Here is a 20,723-nt window from a genome sequence, read left to right on the forward strand (position 1 = left end):
AAAAAGGAAAAAAACTATCATCAGGTGGCGCTATATTGATTTTTTTGAATAACATTTTATTGAATAACTCAGTGGTTATGCTAAATATTTCATTACATGGCATTACAAAAAGAATCAGATCCAGGTGCTGGTTTCAAAACTGTAGAATATTTTTTGTGGGACAACCCCTTTAACAGAGGAATAAGTGGATAGGGGACAACAGCCTAATTTACTAAATTCCAATATACATTTCAGCACTCAAAAACATGCAGGAGAATATTTTAGATTTAAGAGTAAGAATAGTTTGCCATTCAGCCCTATGCTTGCTGTGAAAATGATAGAAAACACAAGAGAACCCAGGATAAGTCAATGGGGTTTATCAGGCGCCATTGGGATCCATCAATATGAAACAAAAAACACACGCCATGTTTTATTCATTCATTTTGATTCAGAACATCCAAATTTGTGACCACCTGCAGAACACATTCCCCATTAATCACAGCATCTATGTACTTCCATTAAGAATTCAAAGAATCCGATTAGATACGATCAATTCATACAAGTAATACGATCAATGCACTAGCACCTAAAGAGCTTTCTCAGATCTATATGTGTGCGCGTAAAAATGATGAAACGGATGTTAACAATGAGTTCACGATGCATAACAGATCTGATGTTTGACCACACAAAATGATATCAAGGGCCGCCGTTTATAAACTCCTGAACTTCACCAGAAATATAACACATAAATCTATGCCTATGAAATGTGGCAGAAACCTAATTACTTGTTGGTGTGTGCACAATGCTCATGCTGAGGTCAGTCTCCCATTATGGAATAGTGTGGAGAAAAAGAGAAGAGAACCAGCTATAAACACAATCAAGTAAATGTCACTATCTTATGTTCTTCTCTGTATTATAACTATTCAAACATCGGGAGTGCAACATTTGCAGCACAATAATACCTAATTAACTATAGACATCCTGAGAGCAAAAGACGATTACATGGGGGCATGTCATTTACTATACATCAAGAGCAGAAGATAAAGATTGTGCCTTCATTATCACCATGCTGAGAACATGCATTCTGGAGTTTTTTTTTTTTATCCTGGTATATCTGGAGACATGTTTTGAAGATAAAATATTAAAGTGTCCTCCCAGAGATAGGAATGAAAGCTCTTCAGGGCACCGAATACATTTTTTATTTCTTAAACCCCCCATGTCTTGCCTTTCTTTCCATGTAGTTATTTCCTAGGCTTTCAGCTAAACAGATTTCTATTGAAACCAAGTAGCAGGAGAAGATAGCTACTTTTTTCTTCAATGGGCTTGCCATTAAAGGGTTGTTCCATAAAGACGACTTATATCCAACCCATAGGATAAGAGATAAATGTCTGAAATGTCCATCCTGCTGATCACAAGAATGTGGGTCCATGCTCCTCCTTTAAATGAAAGTCACATACACATATGTGTCATTCAATTGTATGGGACTGCCGGAGATAGCCGTTCTGGTGATTAGTACAGGCCCCAGCTGTTGGATCCCCGCCAATCAGAAAGTTATCCCCTATTCTGTAGATAGGGGATACATTATCTTCAAGGGACAAACCCGTTAAAGTAAATCCATGTTTCATATTGCGAAAAAAGTAACACTATATGCAATAAAGTAGAGTGAACACTGTCCCACAGACCTCTTTTAGGTAAAAAGGACAGGAACCAGCTATAAACACGATCAAGAAAATGTCACTATCGCATGTCCCTTATGTGAGGGATGGGAAGGCAGACGTTAATGGAACTGGGGTCGAAGAAAGAGGGATGGATGACAGTCTGACAGCAATTAGCTTCATGAATGCCAATATGGTTGGCAATGGTAGACATCAGACAGCTACTTCCTGTATGAGAAGATTAATGCAGTAGAAGTTTGGAGCATAAATGATTGAACTGACAAAAAAACTGACTTAGGGTTGTACTACGCTAACAGATTATATGACATACTTTTCTGACCAATCATTGGTCAGATGGCCAATTACACACGCAGATTTTTTGTTACACTCACCAACTATTGGTCTGATTGGACAGATATCGGTCAGATAATCTGTTGGTGTAATACAAGCCTTACACACAGTATGGTATTGCATTATTGCATTACTTTCAGATCTCAAAGAACAACTCAAACCACACTGCTGCTACCATATTAAGCTCTGTTCACATCTACTTACAGAGACCCCTATGATCTGCTGGTTCCATCTATGAAGAAAAACAACTGTGTCAGACAGAATCTTTTGAGTTACAATGAGATCATTCAAGGTTTCCTTCAAGGTTTGTCATTTTGATGGAAAAAGCACTGAAGTCTTGCTTTATTGCTCCCGTCAAACCTGCAAGAATAGGCAATGGAGCCTCTGACGCAAATGTGAACAGACCTTAAAACGCATATGTTATTTTAATATACAGATTCCCAGAGCCTGAATCAAAATATACTGTACCCTGTGCCCAAAGGTATCACCTATGCTGCATGAAAAGCAATAATGATATACATAATACATAGAAACCCATCAGTAACAGGTGCTATTTATATCATATTTTAATGTATGAATACGTTAATAAATCAATACTTGATCCTTCTATGTCTTTTGTAATTCCACATCTATTAGGTAACAATAACAATCTCAGCAGATTTTCAGCATTTATTAATCGATCCACAGAAAATGCATGGATCAGACAGAAAGCAGAGAATTAGAAAACTCCCTACAGAAAAGCCCAAGGTCTGCTTATTAAAACAGAACATGCTGTATGGGATTTGCATATTCTTGGAATGTTGAAATATATGATTTTCTGGGCCAAGCTCTCTTTGAAAAAAAGGAAGGAAGGAAGTGAGGAAGAAAAAATAAGATAGGACTATCTACTGTAACCAGAAAATGTAAAGGACCAGATTTTATCAGCATGGTGCCTGACAAGTTCATCTATATACTGGTTATCTACTGGAACTCTTAAGCTATCCATTAGAATGTATTTCTACAAATATTAATCTGCATACACAGGAAACACAGTTGTTACTTCTGTAGTAAATTAAGGAATAATGTCATTGTACATATATTATGAGGTACCTAACAAAGCACCTTAATAAAATGGTTTCGCTAATGGATTTGGGAATAAATTAATACTTTTACAGTTTAATTGAATTGCATCTACATTTAGATATAGCATTGGAAAATTATGTAAGAAAAAATATAAAAAACATTACATTAAATAACTAAATAAAAAAGAATTAAATAAAATACAAAAAAGAACCACCATACACGCCAACCCAAACTGTTACAAGTATAGACCCCGTTTATTGAAGTCTATACTTGTCACATACACCACTCACTGCACATATGACTGCGATGTGACTGGAAGAGTTTACTCAGCTTTACATACTTACACATACATTGAAACAAAGCTAAAAATGAGTTAAAGATGTCCTGCCATGTACATTGATGACCTATCGTCAAGATACATGCAAATAGTAGTGTAGAAGCAGCACTGTGCGGTCTCACGATAATGCGTCTGTTTCAATGCAACAGCCTCACCATAGGCCCTTGATCCATCAGGCCATATAGTATACACGAAAGAAAGAAGATGGCTCCGGCAGCATTCCGCAATATCAAAAATTCTTTAATCGTACCTCCAGACACAAACAGCAACGTTTCGACTGAACACCAGTCTTTGTCAAGCCTAATAACATCAATGCTGATAGGCATATATATACCCCCCACATAAAATACACACCCCATTACATCATCAGTACAAATCAATGTATAATAGAATACATATGTCCACATTCTAACTTACAGCTGATGATATGCCCACCATACTCGTGTTGTTCACCTCGGCGTTCTCTTATAGGGACATCATGTTTTTAACATATATGTAACACACCCTCGGGGGATCAATCCCCAATCCATATGACAATGGGTTAATGTGATGATCTATGTATATTATTGGATATGTATGTATGGTACATCATTCACATTGTGACTATGTGTGGTTAATTGTGTACCATACCTGTGATGATATATGTAATCCCCATTATTGTCTTGTGTATGACTACGTGCAATCTGTATTGATGCTCCTTTATAATCAGGTGATCACCGTTGAGGGCATGGGCCCCACAGTGTGCTTAAAGAGTATGACCAGATATAGATCGGTTCGCTTTAGATACAGATTGCACTTGTTTTCTGTATAGGAAGTAGCGTTGACCGGGGTGTCATCGTTACCATGACGCCGGTGTTTGCGCTGTGTTGTCATTGGCTGCGGACCCCATGTGACCTACGTTACTGACGCACGGACGTGCGCTCCTGGGGGAGGATCACAGGGTGGATGCGCAGGCTGTGACGTCGGTGGTTGCCTTCGGCAGCTCATTGGCTAGAGACACGTGCGCCGCCGGGTGAAATTGGCTGACGCATGACACTTCCGGGTATGCGAATGTATTGAGACGCGGCTGCGCAATACAGACAAGAGAACGCCGAGGTGAACAACACGAGTATGGTGGGCATATCATCAGCTGTAAGTTAGAATGTGGACATATGTATTCTATTATACATTGATTTGTACTGATGATGTAACGGGGTGTGTATTTTATGTGGGGGGTATATATATGCCTTGATGTTATTAGGCTTGACAAAGACTGGTGTTCAGTCGAAACGTTGCTGTTTGTGTCTGGAGGTACGATTAAAGAATTTTTTACATTGCGGAATGCTGCCAAAGCCATCTTCTTTCTTTCGTCTATCGTCAAGATACGTCATCGATATCTGATCAGAGGGGGTCCAACACCTGGCACCCCCACAAATCAGTTATTTAAAGAGGAGTCTGCGCTCCATGTGGGTGCCAGTTCCTGGTCATTACACCATGCGTCATCTCCTGTGGAGCGGTGGCATAGTGTAGTAACAAGTACTCGCTCCATTCAAGTGAATGCAGCGACTCCTTGTCATTACATTGCATTTCCAAGACGAATAGCAGGGTAATGAAGAGGAAGCGGTACTCGCATGAAGTGCCGCCTCCCCTTTAAACAGCTGATCGGCGGGGGTGCAGGGTGTTGTACCCCCGCAGAACTGATATTGATGACCTATCCAAAAGATAGAAAAAAAAGGGGGCTAGTCAGCACATCCCAATGCGCAGGTGCACGATACCATGGCTAGAAACATAGAAAAAAAGACAATGCAACAGCACTCTGCAAACCAGATAAAGTACAATAATGCCATAGTCACAAAAAATATTCAAGTGCTAATGCCACGCTTATTTTTATAAAGTGAGATTCTTGGCAAATGCATTTTGTAACAAAACCATTTGTGCCCGTCTGCCAAACGTCAAGGCGATCTCTGTAAGACGGGAACCTAACACTAAATACTACCTGTTATGCCCTATAATGGCTGCCATAAAGTTCAGGAACTGTTGGTTCCACATGTATGCTGGGTCCACTATGCCTTTTACCATTTTTGGTGCCATAATGGCCTCAATTACTTCCAGGGGATACAGGTATCAACATGCATGCCGATCCCACTCCATATCTCTCCTAGTGCCAGAAGGCTTCCAATGAATGCAGTGAGAGCAGGCCAGAGCTTTATACTGAAACTAATTAAAATCAGCCTATGGGGCAGACATGCTAGTCAGGAGTGCACAACTAGTTGGAGTGCCACACCTCCAGCTCTGTTGGATTTTCACAAGGTTCCAAGTAGAGCTTCAACATGCAACAAGAAGAAATGAGAGTGAGACAAAACATTTTTTGAGCATTCAATTAATTGAAAATAACGATTAAACTGAAACAGGCTGTTTTTCAGCTGATCCAAATTTTTGGACCACATGCCTTTAAAAGGCTAAATCTGTACAAAGATGTGGATTCATTGTCATTTTCTGTCAGGTAGTCACACATTGTGATGGCAAAGGCAAAAAAACTCTCCCTTTTTGAACATGGTCAGGTTGTTGAACTGCATAAGCAGGGTCTCTCACAGCGCGCCATCGCTGCTGAGGTGTAGACTGGAATTTCTTAAATGATCCTGAGGGTTATGGAACAAAAAAGTCAAGTGGAAGACCCAAAAAAATTTCATCAGCACTGAGCCAGAGGATCCAATTGGATGTCCGTCAAGACACTGGACGATCCTCAACCCAAATTAAGGCCCTTACTGGTGCTGACTGCAGCCTCATAACCATCAGACGGCATCTGAGACTGAAGGGCTTCAAAAAAAAAAAAAACGTCTTCAAAGACCTCGTCTCCTTGAACGCCACAGAACTGCTCGTTTGCACTTTGCAAGAGAGCACCAAACATGGGCCATTCAAAGGTGGAAGAAAGTTTTATTCTCTGATGAGCAAAAAATTTACCTTGATGGTCCTGATGGTTTCCAACCTCAGATGTTTTCTACGCGCCACAGTGGAGGGGGCGCCATAATGGTCTGGGGTGCTTTTTCCTTCAGTGGAACAATGGAGCTTCAGGAAGTGCAGGGGCGTCAAACGGCCGCTGGCTATATCCAGATGTTGCAGAGAACATTCCTTATGACTGAGGGCCCTCGTCTGTGTGGTAACGACTGGGTTTTTCAACAGGACAACGCTACAGTACACAATGCCCGCAGGACAAGGGACTTCTTCCAGGAGAATAACAACACTTTTGGCCAATCCTGCGTGTTCCCCTGATCTAAATCCAATTGAGAACCTTTAGGGATGGATGGCAAGAGAAGTATACAAAAATCGACAACAATTCCACACAGTAGATGGCCTTCGTGCGGCCGTCTTCACCACTTGGAGAAATGTTCATACTCACCTCATGGAAACGCTTGCATCAAGCATGCTGAAACAAATTTTTGAAGTGATAAACAATAACGGCGGAGCTACTCATTACTGAGTTCATGTTTGGAAGTTCGATTTCTGTTATGGGGGGGTTTAGTTTTTTTTTGGAGGTGTGTTCCTAAACTTTTGATCAGCTGAAAAACAGCCTGTTTCATTTTATTTGTTGTTTTCATTAAATTGAATGCTCAAAAAATGTTTTGTCTCACTCCCATTTCTTCTTGTTGCATGTTAAAGCTCTACTTGGAACCTTGTTAAGATCCAGCCATGCTAAATATGATTTTTTGCCATTTTTCAAGTGGTCTTAAACTTTTGATCAGGACTATATATATATATATATATATATATATATATATATAGCTTGAAAAAGATAGGACTGCACTCCAGATAAAGTGAAAAATCAGTGGAGTTTTATTCACCCATAACTTTGGCAACTTAGCGACGTTTCGGCTCACAAGAGCCTTCTTCCAGCCTGGAAGAAGGCTCTTGTGAGCCGAAACGTCGCAAAGTTATGGGTGAATAAAACTCCACTGATTTTTCACTTTATCTGGAGTGCAGTCCTATCTTTTTCAAGCCATATTGTTGGGGTATTGCCGCTGCCTCTGTGGATTTTGCACCCGACTCCTGGTGGTGCTCCCGCTGGACTTTTCTTCTATATATATATATATATATACAGTACAGACCAAAAGTTTGGACACACCTTCTCTTTCAAAGAGTTTTCTTTATTTTCATGACTATGAAAATTATAGATTCACACTGAAGGCATCAAAACTATGAATTAACACATGTGGAATTATATTCATAACAAACAAGTGTGAAACAACTGAAAATATGTCATATTCTAGGTCACCTTTTGCTTTGATTACTGCTTTGCACACTCTTGGCATTCTCTTGATGAGCTTCAAGAGGTAGTCCCCTGAAATGGTTTTCACTTCACAGGTGTGCCCTGTCAGGTTTAATAAGTGGGATTTCTTGCCTTATAAATGGGGTTGGGACCATCAGTTGCGTTGAGGAGAAGTCAGGTGGATACACAGCTGATAGTCCTACTGAATAGACTGTTAGAATTTGTATTATGGCAAGAAAAAAGCAGCTAAGTAAAGAAAAGAGTGGCCATCATTACTTTAAGAAATGAAGGTCAGTCAGTCAGCCGAAAAATTGGGAAAACTTTGAAAGTAAGGGCTATTTGACCATGAAGGAGAGTGATGGGGTGCTGCACCAGATGACCTGGCCTCCACAGTCACCGGACCTGAACCCAATCGAGATGGTTTGGGGTGAGCTGGACCGCAGATTGAAGGCAAAAGGGCCAACAAGTGCTAAGCATCTCTGGGAACTCCTTCAAGACTGTTGGAAGACCATTTCAGGGGACTACCTCTTGAAGCTCATCAAGAGAATGCCAAGAGTGTGCAAAGCAGTAATCAAAGCAAAAGGTGGCTACTTTGAAGAACCTAGAATATGACATATTTTCAGTTGTTTCACACTTGTTTGTTATGTATATAATTCCACATGTGTTAATTCATAGTTTTGATGCCTTCAAAGTCATGAAAATAAAGAAAACTCTTTGAATGAGAAGGTGTGTCCAAACTTTTGGTCTGTACTGTATATATATATATATATATATATATACACTGACCTAAAGAATTATTAGGAACACCTGTTCTATTTCTCATTTGCCTTCAGAACTGCATTAATTCTATGTGGCATTGATTCAACAAGGTGCTGATAGCATTCTTTAGAAATGTTGGCCCATATTGATAGGATAGCATCTTGAGATTTGAGGGATGCACATCCAGGGCACGAAGCTCCCGTGCCACCACATCCCAAAGATGCTCTATTGGGTTGAGATCTGGTGACTGTGGGGGCCATTTTAGTACAGTGAACTCATTGTCATGTTCAAGAAACCAATTTGAAATGATTCGAGCTTTGTGACATGGTGCATTATCCTGCTGGAAGTAGCCATCAGAGGATGGGTACATGGTGGTCATGAAGGGTTGGACATGGTCAGAAACAATGCAAAGGTAGCCCGTGGCATTTAAACGATGCCCAATTGGCACTAAGGGGCCTAAAGTGTGCCCAGAAAACATCCCCCACACCATTACACCACCACCACCAGCCTGCACAGTGGTAACAAGGCATGATGGATACATGTTCTCATTCTGTTTACGCCAAATTCGGACTTTACCATTTGAATGTCTCAACAGAAATCAAGACTCATCAGACCAGGCAACATTTTTCCAGTCTTCAACAGTCCAATTTTGATGAGCTCGTGCAAATTATAGCCTCTTTTTCCTATTTGTAGTGGAGATGAGTGGTACCCGGTGGGGTCTTCTGCTGTTGTAGCCCATCCGCCTCAAGGTTGTGTGTGTTGTCGCTTCACAAATGCTTTGCTGCATACCTCGGTTGTAATGAGTGGTTATTTCAGTCAACGTTGCTCTTCTATCAGCTTGAATCAGTCGGCCCATTCTCCTCTGACCTCTAGCATCCACAAGGCATTTTTGCCCACAGGACTGCCGCATACTGGATGTTTTTCCCTTTTCACACCATTCTTTGTAAACCCTAGAAATGGTTGTGCGTGAAAATCCCAGTAACTGAGCAGATTGTGAAATACTCAGACCGGCCCGTCTGGCACCAACAACCATGCCACGCTCAAAATTGCTTAAATCACCTTTCTTTCCCATTCTGACATTCAGTTTGGAGTTCAGGAGATTGTCTTGACCAGGACCACCCCCCTAAATGCATTGAAGCAACTGCCATGTGATTGGTTGACTAGATAATTGCATTATTCAGAAATAGAACAGGTGTTCCTAATAATTCTTTAGGTGAGTGTATATATAGTGGATATAAAAAGTCAATACACCCCTGCTAAAATGTCAGGTTTCTGTACTGTAAAAAAATGAGACAAAGATTCATTATTTCCGAATTTTTTCCACCTTTAATCTGACCTATAAACTGTACCACTCAATTGAAAAACAAACTGAAATCTTTTAGGTGGAGGGAAGAAAGCAAAAAAAAATAATAATAAAATAATGTGGTTGCATAAGTGTGCACACCCTCTTATAACTGGGGATGTAGCTGTGTTCAGAATTAAGCAATCACATTAAAAATAATGTTAAATAGGAGTCATCATCAACAGTGACATTACCAAGAACTGGACGTCCCTCCAAAATTGATGAAAAGATGAGAAGAAAACTGGTCTGGGAGGCTACCAGGAGGCCTACAGCAACATTAAAAGAGGTGCAGGAATATCTGGCAAGTACTGGCTGTGTGGAACATGTGACAACAATCTCCCATATTCTTCATGTTTGGGCTATGGGGTAGAGTGGCAATACGAAAGCCTTTTCTTACGAAGAAAAACATCCAAGTCAGGCTACATTTAGCAAAAACACATCTGAAGTCTCCCAAAAGCATGTGGGAAAAGGTGTTATGGTCTGATGCAATCCAGGTTGAACTTTAAGGCCATAATTCCAATATGTTTGGTGCAAAAACAACACTGCACATTACCAAAAGAACACCATACCCACAGTGAAGCATGGTGGTGGCAGCATCATGCGTTGGGGCAGTTTTTCTTCAGCTGGAACTGGGGCCTTAGTTAAGCTAGAGGGAATTATGAACAGTTCATCAGAAGATTGTAGGTTCGACTCCTACCTGGCTCGTTAATATCACAGTGATTGTAGAGGGAATTATGAACAGTTCCAAATACCAGTCAATATTGGCACAAAACCTTCAGGCTTCTGCTAGTAACATAGTACATAAGGCCGAAAAAAGACATTTGTCCACCCAGTTCGGCCTGTCATTCTGCAAGTTGATCCAGAGGGAGGCAAAAAAAAAACCTGTGAGGTAGAAGCCAATTTTCCCCACTTTAGGGGAATAAAAAATTCCTTTCCGACTCCAATCAGGCAATCAGAAAAACTCCCTGGATCAACGACCCCTCTCTAGTAGCTATAGCCTGTAATATTATTACACTCCAGAAATACATCCAGGCCCCTCTTGAATTCCTTTATTGTACTCACCATCAAAAATCTCCTCAGGCAGAGAGTTCCATAGTCTCACTGCTCTTACCGTAAAGAATCCTTTTCTATGTTAGTGTACAAACCTTCTTTCCTCCAGACGCAGAGGATGTCCCCTCGTCACAGTCCTGGGGATAAATAGATGATGGGATAGATCTCTGTACTGACCCCTGATATATTTCTACATAGTAATTTGATCTCCCCTCAGTCGTCTTTTTTCTAAAGTGAATAACCCTAATTTTGATAATCTTTCAGGGTACTGTAGTTGCCCCATTCCAGTTATTACTTTAGTTCCCCTTCTCTGGACCCTCCCCAGCTCTGCTATGTCTGCATTGTTCACAGGAGCCTAGAACTGTACACAGTACTCCATATGTGGTCTGACTAATGATTTGTAAAGTGGTAGGACTATGTTCTTATCACGGCATCTATGCCCCTTTTTATGCAACCCATCACCCATTTTTTGTAGAATAATTGAGGGTAGCGCCTCTTTTAGACTGAACACACCCATCTACCTGGGGCTTCTGAGCAGAGTACGTATGTAGCTGGCTCCTACACTGCCCTGAATACTGTAGGCTTAGGTAAGTCCAAAGAGAGGCAGATTACTAGTGTTAGGGACCCATCTGCGGAAGCCACCTTGACACCTGGTAGATGGCCCCGACACACGTTTGATCAAATATGTGCGATAAGAGCTTCCATTGACTCACTTATAGTCGGTATTGTACTACTTTTATTTAGAATGACCCCCGATTTCTTAGCTCTATTGTTTGTATGTATAATGGTGAGCAGCCATTTTCTTTTTTATAATCATGTTTGCTTCATGGATATGCACCTGTGATTTCTGAGGGTTCTAGACTAAATTTTTTGTAGAACGACCCAAGGCATACATCCAAATCAACAAAGGAATGGCTTCACCAGAAGAAGATGAAAGTTTTGGAATGGCCCAGACAGAGCCCAAACCTGAATCCGATTGAAAATCTGTGGGGTGATCTGAAGAGTGCTGTGCACAGGAAATGCCCTCGCAATCTGACAGAGTGTTTTTCAAAGAAGAGTGGGCAAATCTTGCCAAGTCAAAATGTGCCATGCTGATAGACTCATACCCAAAAAGACTGAGTGCTGTAATGAAATCAAAAGGTGCTTCAACAAAGTATTAGTTTAAGGGTGTGCACACATATGTGGTCTGACTAATGATTTGTAAAGTGGTAGGACTATGTTCTTATCACGGCATCTATCCCCTTTTTTATGCAACCCATCACCCATTTTTTGTAGAATAATTGAGGGTAGCGCCTCTTTTAGACTGAACACACCCATCTACCTGGGGCTTCTGAGCAGAGTACGTATGTAGCTGGCTCCTACACTGCCCTGAATATTGTAGGCTTAGGTAAGTCCAAAGAGAGGCAGTATACTAGTGTTAGGGACCCATCTGCGGAAGCCACCTTGACCTTTTGCTTTGATTACTGCTTTGCACACTCTTGGCATTCTCTTGATGAGCTTCAAGAGGTAGTCCCCTGAAATGGTCTTCCAACAGTCTTGAAGGAGTTCCCAGAGATGCTTAGCACTTGTTGGCCCTTTTGCCTCCACTCTGCGGTCCAGCTCACCCCAAACCATCTCGATTGGGTTCAGGTCCGGTGACTGTGGAGGCCAGGTCATCTGGCGCAGCACCCCATCACTCTTCTTCATGGTCAAATAGCCCTTACTTTGAAAGTTTTCCCAATTTTTCGGCTGACTGACTGACCTTCATTTCTTAAAGTAATGATGGCCACTAGTTTTTCTTTACTTAGCTGCTTTTTTCTTGCCATAATACAAATTCTAACAGTCTATTCAGTAGGACTATCAGCTGTGTATCCACCTGACTTCTCCTCAACGCAACTGATGGTCCCAACCCCATTTATAAGGCAAGAAATCCCACTTATTAAACCTGACAGGGTACACCTGTGAAGTGAAAACCATTTCAGGGGTCTACCTCTTGAAGCTCATCAAGAGAATGCCAAGAGTGTGCAAAGCAGTTATCAACGCAAAAGGTGGCTACTTTGAAGAACCTAGAATATGACATATTTTCAGTTGTTTGACACTTGTTTGTTATGTATATAATTCCACATGTGTTAATTCATAGTTTTGATGCCTTCAGTGTGAATCTATAATTTTCATAGTCATGAAAATAAAGAAAACTCTTTGAATGAGAAGGTGTGTCCAAACTTTTGGTCTGTACTGTATAGATACACACTGCTCAAAAAAATAAAGGGAACACAAAAATAACACATCCTAGATCTGAATAATTAAATATTCTTCTGAAATACTTTGTTCTTTACATAGTTGAATGTGCTGACAACAAAATCACACAAAAATGTAAAAATGTAAATCAAATTTTTCAACCCATGGAGGTCTGGATTTGGAGTCACACTCAAAATTAAAGTGGAAAAACACACTACAGGCTGATCCAACTTTGATGTAATGTCCTTAAAACAAGTCAAAATGAGGCTCAGTAGTGTGTGTGGCCTCCACGTGCCTGTATGACCTCCCTACAACGCCTGTGCATGCTCCTGATGAGGTGGCGGACGGTCTCCTGAGGGATCTCCTCCCAGACCTGGACTAAAGCATCTGCCAACTCCTGGACAGTCTGTGGTGCAACGTGACGTTGGTGGATAGAGCGAGACATGATGTCCCAGATGTGCTCAATTGGATTCAGGTCTGGGGAACGGGCGGGCCAGTCCATAGCATCAATGCCTTCGTCTTGCAGGAACTGCTGACACACTCCAGCCACATGAGGTCTAGCATTGTCTTGCATTAGGAGGAACCCAGGGCCAACCACACCAGCATATGGTCTCACAAGGGGTCTGAGGATCTCATCTCGTTAGCTAATGGCAGTCAGGCTACCTTTGGCGAGCACCTGGAGGGCTGTGCTTTCATCTGTGAAGAGCACAGGGCGCCAGTGGCGAATTTGCCAATCTTGGTGTTCTCTGGCAAATGCCAAACGTCCTGCACAGTGTTGGGCTGTAAGCACAACCCCCACCTGTGGACGTCGGGCCCTCATATCACCCTCATGGAGTCTGTTTCTGACCATTTGAGCAGACACATGCACATTTGTGGCCTGCTGGAGGTCATTTTGCAGGGCTCTGGCAGTGCTCCTCCTGTTCCTCCTTGCACAAAGGCGGAGGTAGCGGTCCTGCTGCTGGGTTGTTGCCCTCCTACGGCCTCCTCCACGTCTCCTGATGTACTGGCCTGTCTCCGGGTAGCGCCTCCATGCTCTGGACACTACGCTGACAGACACAGCAAACCTTCTTGCCACAGTTCGCATTGATGTGCCATCCTGGATAAGCTGCACTACCTGAGCCACTTGTGTGGTTTGTAGACTCCGTCTCATGCTACCACTAGAATGAAAGCACCGCCAGCATTCAAAAGTGACCAACACATCAGCCAGGAAGCATAGGAACTGAGAAGCGGTCTGTGGTCACCACCTGCAGAACCACTCCTTTATTGGGGGTGTCTTGCTAATTCCCTATAATTTCCACCTGTTGTCTATCCCATTTGCACAACAGCATGTGAAATTGATTGTCACTCAGACTTTGATTTCACAGAAGTGTGATTGACTTGGAGTTACATTGTGTTGTTTAAGTGTTCCCTTTATTTTTTTGAGCAGTGTATATTTAAATTAAATTTAGCCTCTATTTCTGAAAAGTTTCTGACGGGATTCAAACTCACAACCGTCTACATTACAGCCCAGAATGTTAACCACAAACCAAAATACTTACTAGTAAGTATTCCTACACAGCAGAAGTCTCATATTTTTATTGTAAGTAACTGGCCATGCAGTGTAGTGGTTAACATTCTGGGCTGTAATGTAGAAGGTTGTGAGTTTGAATTCCGCCAGAAACTTTTCAGAAAAAGAGGTTAAATTAGATTTAAATACACTGGGTGTCCCCAAGTACTGACTCCATATATGGACATACCTATATATGGAGTCAGAGCAGGGACTCCTAAGCCTAACTAGAGTCCCAACACCCTCCCCTCTTCAGAGCAGTGGGTGCCTGGTTTAATGCGCGGGTTCTCCCATTGATTTCCATTGTGCTCGGGTGCTCTATAGGGCATCGGGAAGTGTTCTACTCGAGTAACAGAGCATACGATCACTTTGGTGCTCAACCAACACTAATATTTGGCATGAATGAAAACACCATTCTTTTTGGCGTAATTTACACCATAATTCTGGGGCAACATGCTTAGTAAATGTCCCCCACAGTGTGTAACAATATGAGAAGAGTCTTTGCCAGCCCCCTATAACCTCCTCTCAGTCATGTGAGGCTGTGTAATTAAATGCAAAAATGTAAAAGTTACATGACATAATTGTAATTTGTGCCAAAGCTCCTTGTAGGTATCTAACCAGCAAGTTTTACAATATATTTTTACCAATCCAAGGTATACCAAACACAAATATAAAATAATAATCATTTCAACCGATATGTTATTCAGCAAGTTTCCCAATGGTAAAAATACTGCCGTATGTTATTATAAAATATGGATCATGGGTGAGGTGACTTTGAAGTATTATATTTTCTATGTCCCATATAGCTGTCTCTATGACGTGTTTCTGGAGTCTTTCAGTTTGGCTTTATATGCATTTCCTTTGTAATGGCCAGATAAGCTAGGACCCACATCGAGGAACAACAACTGCCAGATTTTCTAGCAAATGATCGCTAACGAGCATTACTATGAACACTCGGTAGCGATCATCTGGCAGTCTAAATGCTCATGCACACGTACGTATTTTCTTTCCATGTCCATTCTGTTTTGTTTTTTTGCGGACCATATGCGAAACCATTCATTTCAATGGGTCCACTAAAAAAACAGAAGTTACTCTGTGTGCATTCCGTATGTCTCTATGTCCGTTCCACAAAAAAAAATAGAACATGTCCTATTATTGTCCGCATCACGGACAAGAATAGAACTGTTCTATTAGGGGCCAGCTGTTCCGTTCCGCAAAATACGGAATGCACATGGACATCATCCATATTTTTTGCAGATACGGTTTTTGCGGAACGTAAAATACATAGTTTCGTGTGCATGAGCCCTAATACTGCCTCCAAATGCGCAATGAATAAGAAAACGCTCTTTCATCAGGCAATTGTGATTTTTAAGCATGCTTAATGGTGCCGGCAGCAGATGCCCTGCATGGGGACGAGCTATGGCATAATGATCGCTCTTCCCCATGCCACAAAGGACATCTTTGCATGTAATAACAGCAGTGTCCTCCGCTAGCTATCTGACAATTGCCGGGAGGGAATGCTTCTAGTGTTTATCAAGCACCAAAGTGCTCAGGTGCTCTGGTAATCGAGTAGAACACTTTGGGATGTTCGGGTGCTCTACAGAGCACAATAGAAGTCAATGGGAGAACAAGAGCATTAAACCAGGAACCCCCTGCTCTGAAGAGGGGAGGGTGTCTGGTTCACAGGAAAAGGACAGAAATTGATGGAAACACCACTGAAATGGTTCGGGAACAGCATTTTGAGAATGTCTGGATGCATCTTGGACTCCCAGGTCGCTGCTGGGAACGATGTTGTCCGAGTAGTACGCCACTTTTACAGATGGGCACAATAATAGGCACAAAATCGAACATAAAATTGATTTTAGAGGAAAAATTGTTAGGAAACATCTTTTCCTGTATATTTACTTGTATATAAAGTGCAAGCGCTGCCAAAAATTACAAGGAAGAGGCAATCCGATACAACCTGCATATCACAAAAAGGAGGACCTCATTCACATTGTGGTACAATTGTTTAGGTAGTGGGACTCCTACACTCATGAAGCCTATGCACTAAGTGAAAGGGCTGCCAAAAATTATAAAGGAACCGACACTTCAATACACCCTTTATTACACATAAAGGAGGGTATCACACACACCCTTGAAAAATTATGATTGATGGTCTGCTGGTGAACCTCAAAAACATTAGGAGCAAGGGCCTGCTGGTGACCATCTAAAATATTAGCGGCCAGGGCCTGCTGCTGATCTAACCATCTAAAACATTAGGGGGGTGGGTCTGCTGCTGAGCTGACTCTCTAAAACATTAGGGGCGAGGGCCTGCTGCTGATCTTACCATCAAAAACACTAGGGGTGAGGGTCTGCTCCTGAGCTAACCCTCTAAAACATTAGGGGCGAGGGCCTGCTGCTGATCTGACCATCTAAAAACATTAGGTGCGAGGGCCTGCTGCTGATCTGACCATCTAAAAACATTAGGGGCCAGGGTCTGCTGCTGATCTAACCATCTAAAACATTAGGAGGGTGGGTCTGCTGCTGAGCTGACCCTCTAAAACATTAGGGGCGAGGGCCTGCTGCTGATCTTACCATCAAAAACATTAGGGGTGAGGGTTTGCTCCTGAGCTGACCCTCTAAAACATTAGGGGCGAGGGCCTGCTGCTGATCTGACCATCTAAAAACATTAGGGGCGAGGGCCTGCTGCTGATCTGACAATCTAAAACATTAATGGCGAGGGCCTGCTGGTGACCCTCTAAAACATTAGGGGTGAGGGTCTGCTGCTGAGCTGACTCTCTAAAACATTATGGGAGAGGGCCTGCTGCTGATATGACCATCTAAAACATTAGGGGTGAGGGCATGTTGCTGAGCTGACACTCTAAAACATTAAGGGGCGAGTGACTGCTGCTGATTTGACCATCTAAAACAGGGATGCTCAACCAGCTGTTGTAAAACTACAACTCCCATGATGCCCTTCTGTAGAATGATAGCTGTAGGCTGTCAGGAAATGATGGGAGTTGTAGTTTTGCAACAGCTGGAGGGCCGCAGGTTGAGAATGCCTGATCTAAAACATTAGGGGCGAGGGCCTGTTGCTGATCTGACCATCTGAAACATTATGGGTGAGGGCCTGCTGGTGACCCTCTAAAACATTAGGGGCGAGGGCCTGATGCTGATTAGACCATGTAAAATATTAGGGGCGAGGGCCTGCTGCTGAACTGACCATCTAAAACATTAGGGGTGATGATCTGCTGCCGAGTTGACCCTCTAAAACATTAGAGGCGAGGGACTGCTGTTGATCTGACCATCCACAACATTAGGGGTAAGGGTCTGCTGCTGAGCTGACCCTCTAAAATATTAGGAACGAGGGCAGCCTTATAAGCATGTTGATATGATGGAGGAGGAGGACGAAAAAAGGAAGATTGAACCATATACCCTTTTGTGGTGGAAGGGGTGCAAGGGAATACAGTGTATTCAATACACCATAAAAGCCCCATTTAAAGTGCCATTATGTTCAGCCGCTTTCCTCTGGTGGAGTAGAGTAGTCAGGGGCAATCCAGGCCTTGTTCATTTTGATAAGAGTCAACCTGTCAGCATTTTCAGTTGACAGGTGGATGCGCTTATAGGTTATTATGCCCCCAACAGCACTAAATACTCGCTCTCACAAAATGCTGGCGGCAAGGCAGGCCAGCACCTCCAAGGCGTAGAGGGCCCGTTCATGCCATGTGTCCAGCTTGGACTTCCAATAGTTGTAAGGCACAGAGGGATCACTGAGGTCTGCTACGTACTCCTTCACCATCTTCCAAAACTTTTCCCTCCTTGTGACACGCATCAGGGTGAGGGTGTTGCGGGGTGTCATGAAACTGTCCCAGGCCTTGGAGAGTGTTGCCCTGCCTGTGTTGGAACTGCTGTGTGTTCCCCTCGTCTCCACTTCTCGGTTGCCCAAGGAACTACATACTCTTCCGCCAGCGTTGTCAGCTGGAAATTTTTGGAGCAATTTATCCACAAGGACCTTCTGTTATTGCACCATTTTGCTAGTCCTCTCCACCATAGGAATGAGAGATGAGAAGTTCTCTTTGTATCGGGGGTCGAGAAGGGTGAACAATCAGTAATCAGTGTAAAATGCGTATAACGCGAGGGTCACGGGGAAAGATAGCATAACATAAAGTCAGCCATGTGTGCCAGAGTCCCAACAGACAAGACTTCGCTGTCCTCATCAGGAGGATGACTCTCAATCTCCTCATCCTCTTCGGCTCATCCACGCTGAACAGATGGAATAAACCTGCTATGGGTACTACCCTCTGTAGCGGAGGCAACCGTCTCCAGCTCCTCCTCCTCCAATTCACGCTGAGAAGACGAACAGAGGGTGGTCTGGCTATCACCCTGTGTACTGTCTTCTCCCATTTCCACCTCTTCCACATGAAAAGCATCCGTCTTCATTTAGAGCAGTTTCAGTAGACACAGAAGTGGGATGGTTACGCTGAAGTGGGATGTGTTGATTCCTCAAAGTTGTGTAAAACTTCACAGAGGTCAGACATCCATGCCCACTCGTCGCTTGTGAAGAGTGGAAGCTGACTGGAATGGTGACGACCATGTTGCAGCTGGTATTTCACTACTGCCCTCTGCTGCTCACAAAACCTGGCCAACATGTGGAATGTGGAGTTTCAGCGCGTGCTCACGTCGCACAACAGTCAGTAAACTGGCAATTGCAAGCACTGCTGCAGAGTTGACAGACCGGCGGCAGCTGTAGATGACTTTTGGAAATGGGCACACACGCGGCACACCTTCGCCAGAAGCTCAGGAAAATTGGGGTAGGTTTTGAGAAACCGCTGAACCACTAAGTTGAACACGTGGGCTAGGCATGGTATGTGTGTGAGCTTGCCGAGCTCCAAAGCCGCCACCAAGTTACGGCCATTATCAGACACAATCATGCTTGGCTGTAGGTTGAGTGGCGAGAGCCATAGCTCAGTCTGGTTCCTTTATACCCTGCCACAGCTCTGCAGCGGTGTTCTGTTTGTCACCTAAACAAATCGCAGTGCTACACTGCTTCCAGCTACTGACTGATGGCTGACTGGTGATGCAAGATGATAATTAAGAGGTAGACGTGGAGGAGGAGGTGGAGGGGTTGCAGCAACTAATGTAGGTGGTGGGGGAAATCCTAATGGAAGTAGGGCCCGCAATCCTTGGCCTCCACAACGATCACCCAGTGTGCCGTCAGGGAAATGTAGCGTCCCTGGCCAAAAGCACTTGTCCATGTGTCAGTCGTTAAGTGGACCTTCCCAATAACTGCATGGGTAAGGGCACGGGTGATGTTACGGGACACATAGTGGTGTAAGGCGAGAACGGCATACCGGGAAAAATAGTGGCGGCTGGGGACTGAGTAACGAGGGACGGCCACCGTCATAAGGCTGCGAAAGCCTCTGTGTCCACAAGCCTAAATGGCAATATTTCCAGGGCCAGCAATTTGGAAAGGTGCGCATTTAGTGATATGGCCCGTGGGTGGGTGACTGGGTATTTAAGCTTTCGTTCAAAGGTCTGGGGTATGGACAATTGTACTCTGCGCTGGGACACGGAAGTGGATGTGCTAGATGATGGTGCTTGCAAAGGTCCAGGTGCAGGGTAAGAGGCATCTGGGCCTGCATCTTGGACAGGGGATTGGCCAGCACGTAACACAGGGGAAGAGGAGGCAGTGGTGTGACCCGCAGACACTGATTGTGGACCCAGGCGTTCGGCCCACCTATTAGGGTGCTTTGATGCCATGTGGCGGATCATGCTGGTGGTGGTGAGGTTGCTAGTGTTCACGCCCCTGCTCATTTTGGTAGGGCACAGGTTTCAAATGACAATTCTTTTATCATCCGCACTTTCCTCAAAAAAGCGCCAGACTGCTGAACACCTACCCCTTTGCAAGGGAGATTTCTGCAATGGGCTGCGGGGGGGGAACAGTTGTGGGCCTGTTTGGTGTAGCCCACCTTCTCCCTTTTGCCACCCCACTGCCTCTTCCAACCTGTTGCGGTTCCCTCCCCCTCTGTACTGCTGTCCTCGCTCGGCTTGCTACCTTCCCAGGTTGGGTCAGTGATTTTATCATCCACCACATCCTCTTCCACTTCCTCACTCTGGTCATCCTCCTGACTTGTTGACCTAACAAGAACCTCACTTATTGACAACTGTGTCTCATCCTCATCATGAACCTCTTGAGACAC

The 20,723-nt window shown here is 43.4% G+C and overlaps 1 protein-coding gene across 1 annotated transcript in view; it reads right to left on the reverse strand.

Moving 5' to 3' along the window:
- The window catches only part of IMMP2L (inner mitochondrial membrane peptidase subunit 2), a 1,418,140-nt gene that overhangs the window by 968,561 nt on the left and 428,856 nt on the right, over window positions 1–20,723 (reverse strand). The window lies entirely within an intron of this gene.

Source organism: Bufo bufo, chromosome 1, assembly GCF_905171765.1.
Source record: "Bufo bufo chromosome 1, aBufBuf1.1, whole genome shotgun sequence".
In the NCBI taxonomy this organism is placed as follows: Eukaryota; Metazoa; Chordata; class Amphibia; order Anura; family Bufonidae; genus Bufo; species Bufo bufo.